A 10,438-nucleotide genomic window follows, 5' to 3' on the forward strand; every position below is an offset into this window, starting at 1 on the left:
AATACAGTTTGTCCTGGGGCAAATTCCCATCTGCAGCAGATCTCTGAATTTACAAAACAATTTATCTGCTTCCAATACACAAATGGACAGACAGAGGATAAACATTTTCATTACAATAAGGAGAAACTGGGAGGGAAACATGAGTCATGGGTCCTCTACAGTTCAGTAAATTTGCAGGGCATCTTCCATTAAATTTCAGTCTGAGAGTCATTCTTAAGATGACAGTTTCTTCTCCTTGGTGCCTTATGGGAACCCACCCTTTCCACATGCTTGCCCAATGGTCATTTTCTTGGTTCCACCCTTAACAAGCATCTGGATGTCAACCAAGCTCCAGACCTCATCCTTCAAGAATGTTGGGGTGATTGCCACACCTTACTCAATCTTTGGATTAGAGATTTAACCCCCCTAGTACAGTGATGTGAAGACAACATTCCCCCTAACCTTTGTCATACAAGCTCAATCCACTCAGAGCAATGAGTTTACCACCTGACCTTCCCTAACCTTTGGCATGCAGGCTCAACCCTATCAGAGCAATGAGTTGACCACCTGGTCTTCCCTAATCCATGGGGGAACAGGTCCACTCCTCTCAGACCTGTGGGGTGCTGACCTTAACCACCATAATCCTTGGGAAATGTGTTCCAGCCTCTCTGTACCCTGAGGTTGCAAAACTCACCCAGAACATCGGGTGGGAACATCCACCCTCTTCAACTGCTAATGCAAACTCACTCTCTCTGTACACATGGCTGGGGTTCCTCTCTTGGCCCAAGGTGATGGCTTAATTCCAGATCTCAGCTTCCATTGTTTTCCTCTTAAAATTGTTTCTCCTTCAATGTATCCTTTCTATGTCCATTTTAGTCCAAGCTGACAGTGGTTTTTTTCATACAGTTCTCTCAAAAACCTTGTTGGGTTAGCATGCAAGAAGCATGGGTCCAAGCCCTCATACAGTAAAATTTTCCACAAGTCTTTCTGAGATAACTGCATCTTTAATCCTGATTTACAAGTGCCAAGTTTAGTTAAGTCCTCCAATGGGGCACTTTCTTCTGGGTGACTGATTTCCAGAGGCTTGGAGTTTCCTGAATTAGTTTGTTTTCTCTGTGCCTGACAGTTCAGTCCTCAGTATGTCTCTCTCATCTATCATTTTGCTGTAAGAGGCAAGCAGAAGCCAAGCCGCATTCTCCAAGTTTACTTTGGAAATTTATTCAGGTAACTGCCCAGGCTCACCATTTTCAAATTCTGCCTTCCATAGAACACCAGGAGTTAATCTTGCTAAATTCTCTGCAACTTTAAACCATAGATCGCCTTTTCTCCAGTTTCCAATAATAGTTTCATCATTTACTTCTAAGGCATCATAAAAAGTATCTTTAGCATCCATGTTGCTATCAATAGTCTCATCAAAGCAATTTAGGACTTTTCCATTACACATCTCACAATTCCTCAAAAAAATGCCTCTTACCCATTTATAAAACCATTCCAGCATTTCGGTAATTGCAAAAGCACTTCCCCACTCCTCGGTATCAAATCCTGTGTTAGTCAGCCAAAGGAATGCTGATGCAAAATACCAGAAAGTGGTTGGTTTTTATAAAGGGCATTTATTTGGTGTAGGAGCTTATAGACATCAGGTCATAAGCATAAGTTACTTCCCTCACCAAAGTCTATTTTCATATGTTGGAGCAAGATGGCTGCCAACGTCTATGAGGGCTCATCTTCCTGGGTTCCTCTCTTCCAGAGTCTTGTTTCTCTCTGGGTTCAGGGTTCCTCTCTTCCCAGGGCTTGCTTCTTCCTGGGCTCAGGGTTCCTCTCTTCCTGGGACTAGCTTCTCTTTCCTCTGTGTGCTTACTTCCTGGGGCTCCAGCTTAAGGCTTCAGCATCAAACTCCAACATCACAACTCCAACATCAAAAACCCTCAACTCTGTCCTTTGCCATGCCTTTCATCTGTGATTTCTCACTCACCAAGGAGTGGGGACTCAACACCCTAATGACATAGCCCAATCAAAGCCCTAATCATAACTTAATCATGCCAAGGTACAGACCAGATTACAAACATAATCCAATAACTGTTTTTGGAATTCATAACTATATCGAACTGCTACACTGCTCATCTGCAAAAAAGATGCATGAATAGAGCACTCCACACCATGGAGGCCTGTGCACATCCTCCACTAGCAGGACAGGCCACCTTAGGAGCTATTCCATGCCTGGAATTGGAAGCTGCACTTCCCAAACATGGAGGAGGAAAAGACAGTTGGATACCAACTTCAGCTACTGGTCAATAAATTCAGCTGGCCAAAGTATAATCCTAAGAAGAGCTGATGTTTGAACCTGTCCATGGCAGAAAGAGTCTGGTAGCTGCCATTTTAACTCTGCCCCTGATGTGAGGGGAACTAGGGTGGATTGAAAATCACAGTGCTGGTAGGGACTGGCTTCTTTCCATCCAGATCAGATTGTAGCTCTAGCCTAAGCCCCAGCCCCACCTCCAGCAGGGAGGAAGCTGGGGAGACTTGCACCAGCCTCTACAGGTAACTGCAGGTACATTTGGCTGGTGCCGACTGAGTAGTCAGACATCTACCTGGGCAATTGTGGTCATGTTGGACCCTCGCAGCATAGATTGCTGCCCACACCTGCAGTGTGAAGCTTTATCAGTCTCTCCAGCCAACTACAGTCTAGGTATGCATGACTTGGATTATTACATGGCTAAGGCTCTGTCCCTACCCCTGGCAAAGCAGAAAGGTGGGAGAAGCTTCATTGGTCCCTGGGGCAATGCAGGCAGCTTGAGCCTCCACAGCTTACAGCACCGACTACATCCTCAGCTCCTACTACACAACCAACAAGGGAGAAAGGGCAAGAAAGCCCTAAAATAGAGAAACTGTACCCAGAATAAATACATCTAGTAAACCAGATGCCAAGACATCAATACAAAAACATGCAACTACAATCCATACCAAGAAACAGGAAGATATGGCCCAGTGAAAAGAATAAGATAAGCCTCCAGATGACATAAAGGAGTTGAGACAACTAATCATAGATGTTCAAATAAATCTCCTTAATAAATTCAATGAGATATCTAAAGAGATTAAGAATGTTAAGAAGATATTGGAGGAGGCAGGGCAAAATGGCATCACAGTAAGTGGACCCATATCATCACTCCTACAAAAAAAAATGGCTGAGTGGGGACAAAATCCTGCCTGAGTGGGCTGTTTTGGGAACCCACAAAGCAGGAGGCTGCTGGACATCGATCTGGAGACAGTGCAACAAAGAGAGTGATAGCTCAAGGTAAAAACGCTGGTTTCTGCCCCAACCTCGATGGTCACACAGCCAGAGGAGAAAAGCTCTGAGAGTGGGAGGGTTCTAGTGAAGGGCGAAGAGGAGTCCTATGAGTGTGGATTCAATTGTCTGGACCAGCCTTTTTGAGCTTTGAGGAGCATACCAGTTGGGTTGAAGAGAAACCAGGAAGAGGGGAGAGGCAAATCTGCTGAGGCAGCCCAGTTTACCTAATCTCTGTGGGTTACATCTCAGAGAAGGTGGAGCCAGGCAATCAACTAGTCCTGTGCAACACACCTAAGGGAGGGGGACAGTAAGAAGTGCTTGGTAGGATTCCAAGAGCATATTTAGGGTTCCTGGTAAGGTGTGGGTACTCTCTCAAAGAGACTAAGAGTCATTATTTTCCAAGGTGATTTGGTTCACCAGGGTCCTATTTGAATTTCAGAGGGGAGCTCTCACACAGGCTTCCTGCTGCCCTAAGAGAGAGGGAAGTGAGAAAGAGAGAAAGGGGGAAAGAACTTCCCTAATCAGTTTATTCAATTGCAGAGTCTATCCTGCCCCTGGAAGGGTACTTTTTTTGAGAAGCAGGTTGACCCAGAAGGAGGGTTTGACTCAGTGCAAGAGTTTCAGCCTTGATTGTGCAAGGTCTCTGGTTCAGTTCCCAGCTCCTCTTAGAGTAGTTACCACTGGGATATTAGCTAATACTTTGAGATAGGAAAACATAGATGATTATCCTTGTATTAGCTTCCTTTGGGTCTCTTATTTTCCCTAAATAAGTGCTTAAGAAGAAAGTCTGGTTTTTTTATTGTTTGGTTGACTCCTTGCTTGTGGGCTTTTTTTTTTTTTTCTTGTTATCTTGTCTTTCCTTCCTCTTTATCCCTCCACCCTTTTTTCTTTTTTCTTTTTTTTCTTTTTTCTTTTTTCAATTAGGTGCCGCCAGCTTGTTTATTGTTTGCCACACTTCCTCATCTTCAATTTTCTCTTTTCTGTGTGTACTGATTTTGGCTACCAACCCTATCTCTTTTCCTCCCTACATCTTTCTACCTTCTACCTTCTGTTGTTGCTCTTACATTCCCTCTCTTTTTTTAGCCCTCAATTTTTCTGGCTTTTTATTTCTAACACTTCTATTCTGTTTTCTATCCTTTATTAAACTCTTCAGGTTATTGTTCTTTCTTTTCTCTTTCCCTCTCTCATGATCATGCTAGCCTTTTAATTCATACTATATTCTTCTCCATATTTAGTTTCCCATTTCATTGTATGTACTCCACTTTCTTATTTCTTTAACTATACACTGCTTACCTGAGTTTAACATTTATTCTCCTAGGTCTTATATGGTTCTTCTGCTAAACATTATCTACCAATAGTACTATTATACTTTTTCTCTTCTTACCTCTTTTGATTTCTCTAGCCCTAATCTTTTTCCTTCAATATAACTTAGACAACAACAAGGAAATAGAATAAGAAGAACAAAATGTCAAAGAGAAAACTTAACACACACAAACAGCACCTAAAAAAAATGAGACTAGAGGGAGAAGCTAACCAACTGAACAAACCCACCAAGATAAAATGATGACCAGACAGCAACAAAAAATTACAAACCATACCAATAGTCAGGAAGACATAGCCCAGTCCAATGAACGAATTAAAAACCAGGAAGAGGAGCAGAACATCAAACAACTAATCAAAGCTCTCCAAACAAATATCATGGACCAACTTAATGAAGTGAAGGAAGAGATTAAGGATATTAAGAAAACACTTGGAGAGAATACTGAAAATTGTAAACATATGCAAAAATATAATGGATATGATGATGATTAATGGCACAATCAAGAAATCAAAAATACACTCTCAGCAAGTAACAGCAGATTTGAAGAAGCAGAGGAAAGAATTAGTGATGTGGAAGACTGTACATCTGAAATCAAACAGATTGTAGAATTGATAGATAAAAAGACAGGAAAAATCCAGCAGGGACTTAGGAATTTGAATGACAACACAAAATGCACAAATATGCATTATATGTATCCCAGAAAGAGAAGAGAAGGGAAAGGGGACAGAAGGGATACTGGAAGAAGTAATGACTGAAAACTTCCCAAATCTATTGAGGGAGATGGATGTACATGTCCAGGAAGCACAGCACACCCCAAACAGTATAAATCCCAACAGGTCTACCCCAAGACATATACTTGTCAAATTAACCAATGCTCAAGACAAAGAGAAAATACTGAAAGCAGCAAGAGAAAAGAGAACCATCACATACGAGGGAAGCTCAAGTAGATTAAGTGCTGATTTCTCATCTGAAACCATGGAGGCAAGAAGGCATGTTATGACATAGTCATGATACTAAAAAAAAAAAAAAAACATTTCCAGCCAAGAACACTCTATCCAGCACAGCTGGCATTCAAAAATGATGGAGAGTTCAAAATATTCACAGATAAACTGAAACTAAGAGTATGCCAATAAGAAACCTGCCCTTCAAGAAATACTAAAGGGAGTTCTGCAGGAGGAAAGAAAAAAACAGGAGAGACAGAGTTGGAGGAGAGTGTAAAAACAACCAAAAATACAAAAAAAAAAAAAGAGAAATAAATACATATAACATATACAAATCCAAAGAAAATATGGTTAATGTAAGTAATTCATTGAGAAAAATAACAGTGAATGTTAATGCGTGAAACTCACCTGTCAAGAGACACAGATTGACAGAATGGATAAGGAAATATGACCCATCTATATGCTATCTATAAGAAACCCACCTTAGACCCAGGAATTTAAGGAGGTTGAAAGTGAGCAGCTGGAAAATAATCTTACAAGAAAATAATAACAAAAAAAAGGTCAAGAGTAGCTATACTAACATAGGATGAACTAGATTTTAAATGAAAAACTATTTTCAGAGACAAAGATGGACACTACATATTAGAAAAAGGGGTGCTCTTTCAATAAGAAAGAACAATCATAAACATTTATGCACCTTATCATGAAGCAATCACTGGAAAAACTAAGTGGAGGAATAGATACCTCTACAATTATAGTGGGAGACTTTAAAACACAATTATCACTTTTAGACAGAACATCTCAACAGAGAATCCATAAAGAAACAAAGACTTTGAATAATATATTAGAGGATCTGTACCTAATAGACATATACAGAACACTCCACCCAATTACAGCAGATATACATTCTTCTCAAGCACACATGGATTATTCTCCAAGATAGACAACATGCTAGGCCACAGAGAAAGTCTCAATGAATTCAGAAAGATTGAAATCATACAAAATAATTTCTGTGACCACAGTGGAATGAAGCTGGAAATCTACAAGGGCCAGAGACCCCGATTAGGCACCAAGATATGGAAGTTAAGCAACACACTCTTAGACAAAGTGGGTCAAGGAGCAAATCTCAAAAGAAATCAGTAACTACCCTGAAACTAATGAAAATGACAACACAACATATCAAAACTTATGGGATGCAGCAAAAACTGTACTGAGAGGGAAAATCATAGCCATAAATTCATACATCAAAAAAGAAGAAAGAGCTAAAATTGAAGACCTAACTGTACATTTGGAGGAATTAGTATAAAAACAACAAACAAACCCCAAAGGAAGAAGAAAGAAAGAAATAACAAAGATCAGAGCAGAACTAAATGAAATAGAAAATAAGAAAGCACTAGGAAAAATAAAGAAAGCAAAGAGCTGATTCTTTGAGAAGATGATAAAATTGACAAATCTTTAGCTAGACTAACAAAGAAAAAAGAGAGAAGATGCAAATATACAGAATAAGAAATGAGAAAGGGAATATCACCACTGATGCCCCAGAAATAAAGACTATCATAAGAGGATACTTTGAAAGACTATGTGCCAACAAGAAGGACAATTTAGAGGAAATGGACAAATTCCTAGAAACACATAAGCAGCCTACATTGACAGAAGAAGAAATTGATGATCTCAACAAACCAATCACAAGTAAAGAGATAGAATCAGTCATTAAAGCCTCCCAACTAAGAAGAGCCCTGGGTCAGATGGATTCACAGGTGAATTCTACCAAACATTCCAGAAAGAACTAACACCAATCTTGCTTAAGCTCTTCCAAAAAATCAAAATAGAAGGGACATTGCCTAACTCAGTCTATGATGCCAATGTTACCCTAATACCAAAGCCAAACAAAGACAACACAGGAAAGGAAAATTACAGACCAATCTCTCTAATGAATCCTCAACAAAATACTTGCTAATCATATTCAACAACACCTCAAATGAATTATACACCATGACCAAGTGGGTTTCATCCCTGGTATGCAAGGATGGTTCAACATAAGAGAATCAATCAATGTAATACATCACATTAACAGATCAAAAGAAAAAAAAATCACATGATCATATCTATAGATGCAGAAAAAGCATTTGACAAAATACAGCACCATTTCCTAATAAAAACACTGCAAAAGCTCGGAATACAAGGAAATTTTCTGAACATGATAAAGAGTATATATGAAAAACCCACAGACAACATTGTTTACAATGGTGAAATCCTAAAATCCTTCCCTCTAAGATAGGGAACAAGATGAGGATGCCCACTATCACCCCTTCTATTTAACATTGTCTTAGAAGTACTTGCTCTAGCACTGAGGCAAGAAACAGATATAAAAGGCATCCAAATTGGAAAGGAAGAAGTCAAAGTTTCACTATTTGCAGACAACATGATCCTATACATAGAAAGCCCAAAGAAATCTACAACAAAGCTTCTAGAACTTATAAATGAGTTCAGTAAAGTCACAGGTTACAAAATCAAAGCACAAAAATCAGTAGCATTTCTGTACACCAATAATGAGCAATCTGAGGAAGAAATCAAGAAAAAATACCATTTACAATAGTAAATTAAAAAATCAAATACCTAGGAATAAATTTAACTGAAGATGTAAAAGACTTATACACAGAAAACTACACAACACTGTTAAAGGAAGTCAAAGAAGACAAATAAATGGAAGAACATTTGCTGTTCATGGATAGGAAGACTAAATATCATTAAGATGTCCATCCTACCAAAACTGATCTACAGATTTAATGCAATCCCCATAAAAATCAACACAGCATTTTTTACTGAACTGGAAAAACCAACTATGAAATGTATTTGGAAGGGAAAGAGGCCCAGAATAGTCAAAGACCTATTAAAAAAGAAAAATGAAATCAGAGGAATCACACTATCCAACTTTAAAACATTATAAAGCTATAGTGGCCAAAATGGCATGGTATTGGTACAAGGATAGACATACTGACCAATGGAACAGAATTGAGAGTTTGGATATAGATCCTGGCATATAAAGTCATCTGATATTCGACAAGGCTACAAAGCCCACTCAGCTGGGAGAGAATGGCCTCTTCAACAAATGGTGCTTGGAGAACTGGATATCCATATGCAAGAGAATGAGAGAGGATTACCATTTCACACTTTATACAAAAATCAACTCAATATAGTCAAAGATCTAAATATAAGAGCCAAGACCATAAAGACCTTGGAAGACAATGTAGGGAAACATCTACAGGACCTTGTAATAGGAAATGGCTTCCTGAACTTGACACCCAAAGCACTAGCAGTGAAAGAAGAAATAGATAAGTGGAAGTTCCTCAAAATTAAAACCTTTTTCACTTCAGAAGAGTTTATCAAGAAAGTGAAAAGACAGCCTACCCAATGGGAGAAAATATTTGAAAACCATGTATCTGATAGGAGCTAAATATCCAACATATATAAAGAAATCCTATATCTAAAAATAAAAAGACAAACAACCCATTTTTAAAACGGGCAAGAGATTTGAACAGATGCTTCTCCAAAGAAGAAATATGAATGGCTAAAAAGCACATGAAAAGATGCTCAACGACACTATTAGGGAAATGCAAATCAAAACTACAATGAGGAAAGTGGATTTGGCTCACCTGATAGACCATCCACCTACAACATGGAGGTCCAGGATTCAAACCCAGGGCCTCTGACCCATGTGGTGAGCTGGCCCACGCACAGTGCTGATGCGTGCAAGGAGTGTCATGCCACACAGGGGTGTCTCTTGCATAGGGGAGCCCTACACTCAAGGAGTTCGCCCTGTAAGGAGAGCCACCCTGTGTGAAAAAAGTGCAGCCTGCCCAGAAGTGGCACCACACACATGGAGAGCTGATGCAGCAAGATGACACAACAAAAAGAGACACAGATTCCCAGTGCTGCTGCCAAGAATACAAGCGGACACAGAAGAACATACAGCAAATGGACACAGAGAGCAGACAACTGGAGCAGGGATGGGAGAGAAATAAATAAAAATAAATTTAAAAATTAAAAAAACTGCAGTGAGATACCATCTTACACCCATTAGACTGGCAGCTATTTAAAAAAAAAAAAAGAGGACTACAAGTGTTGGAGAGGATGTGGAGGAATGGGAACTCTCATCCACTGCTGATGGGAATGCAGAAGGATCCAGCCATTGTGGAGGACAGTCTGGCAGTTCCTCAGAAAACTAGCTGCAGATTGCCATATGACCCAGCAATTCCATTGCCTGGTATATACCTAGAAGAGCTGAAAACAGGGACATGAACTGGGTATATACCTAGAAGAACTGAAAACAGGGACATATGCACACCAATGTTCGTAGCAGCATTATTCACTATTGCAAAAAGTTGGAATCAACCCAAATGTCCATCAACAGATGAATGGATAAACAAAATGTGGTATACATACAATGGGATACTCCTCACCTGTAAGAAGGAATACAGTTCTAACACATGGGAAAGCATGGATGAATCTTGAGTACCTTATGTTGAGCAAAGCAAGCCAGGCAATGAAGGACAAATATACATGACCTCTCTGATATGAAATAAGCAAATCAAGCTGTTTCAGAGAGCCAGAGACTGGAAGATAGGCTTACAGGAAATAGAGGGGAGGGATAGGAAGGAAGTGAACCAACATCCACATGGGCAAAATCTATGATAAAATGGAGGTAAGTAGTTGTGCAGTGAAGGGAGAAGATGGGGGTAGAGGCATGCTATTGGGTTCGGCTTTGCTGGCTTGAGGGGGGCTAGGGTTGGGAGGATGGATCGGATTGTCCACGGAATTAGGGGGAAGGTGGGGGAGAGCAAGTGAACATGGGAGATTGCTGGGTATGTGGTTGAAACTATAATGTAGAGAAAACTCTTCAGAAAATATAAT

The sequence above is a fragment of the Dasypus novemcinctus genome, chromosome 21 (assembly GCF_030445035.2).
Source record: "Dasypus novemcinctus isolate mDasNov1 chromosome 21, mDasNov1.1.hap2, whole genome shotgun sequence".
In the NCBI taxonomy this organism is placed as follows: Eukaryota; Metazoa; Chordata; class Mammalia; order Cingulata; family Dasypodidae; genus Dasypus; species Dasypus novemcinctus.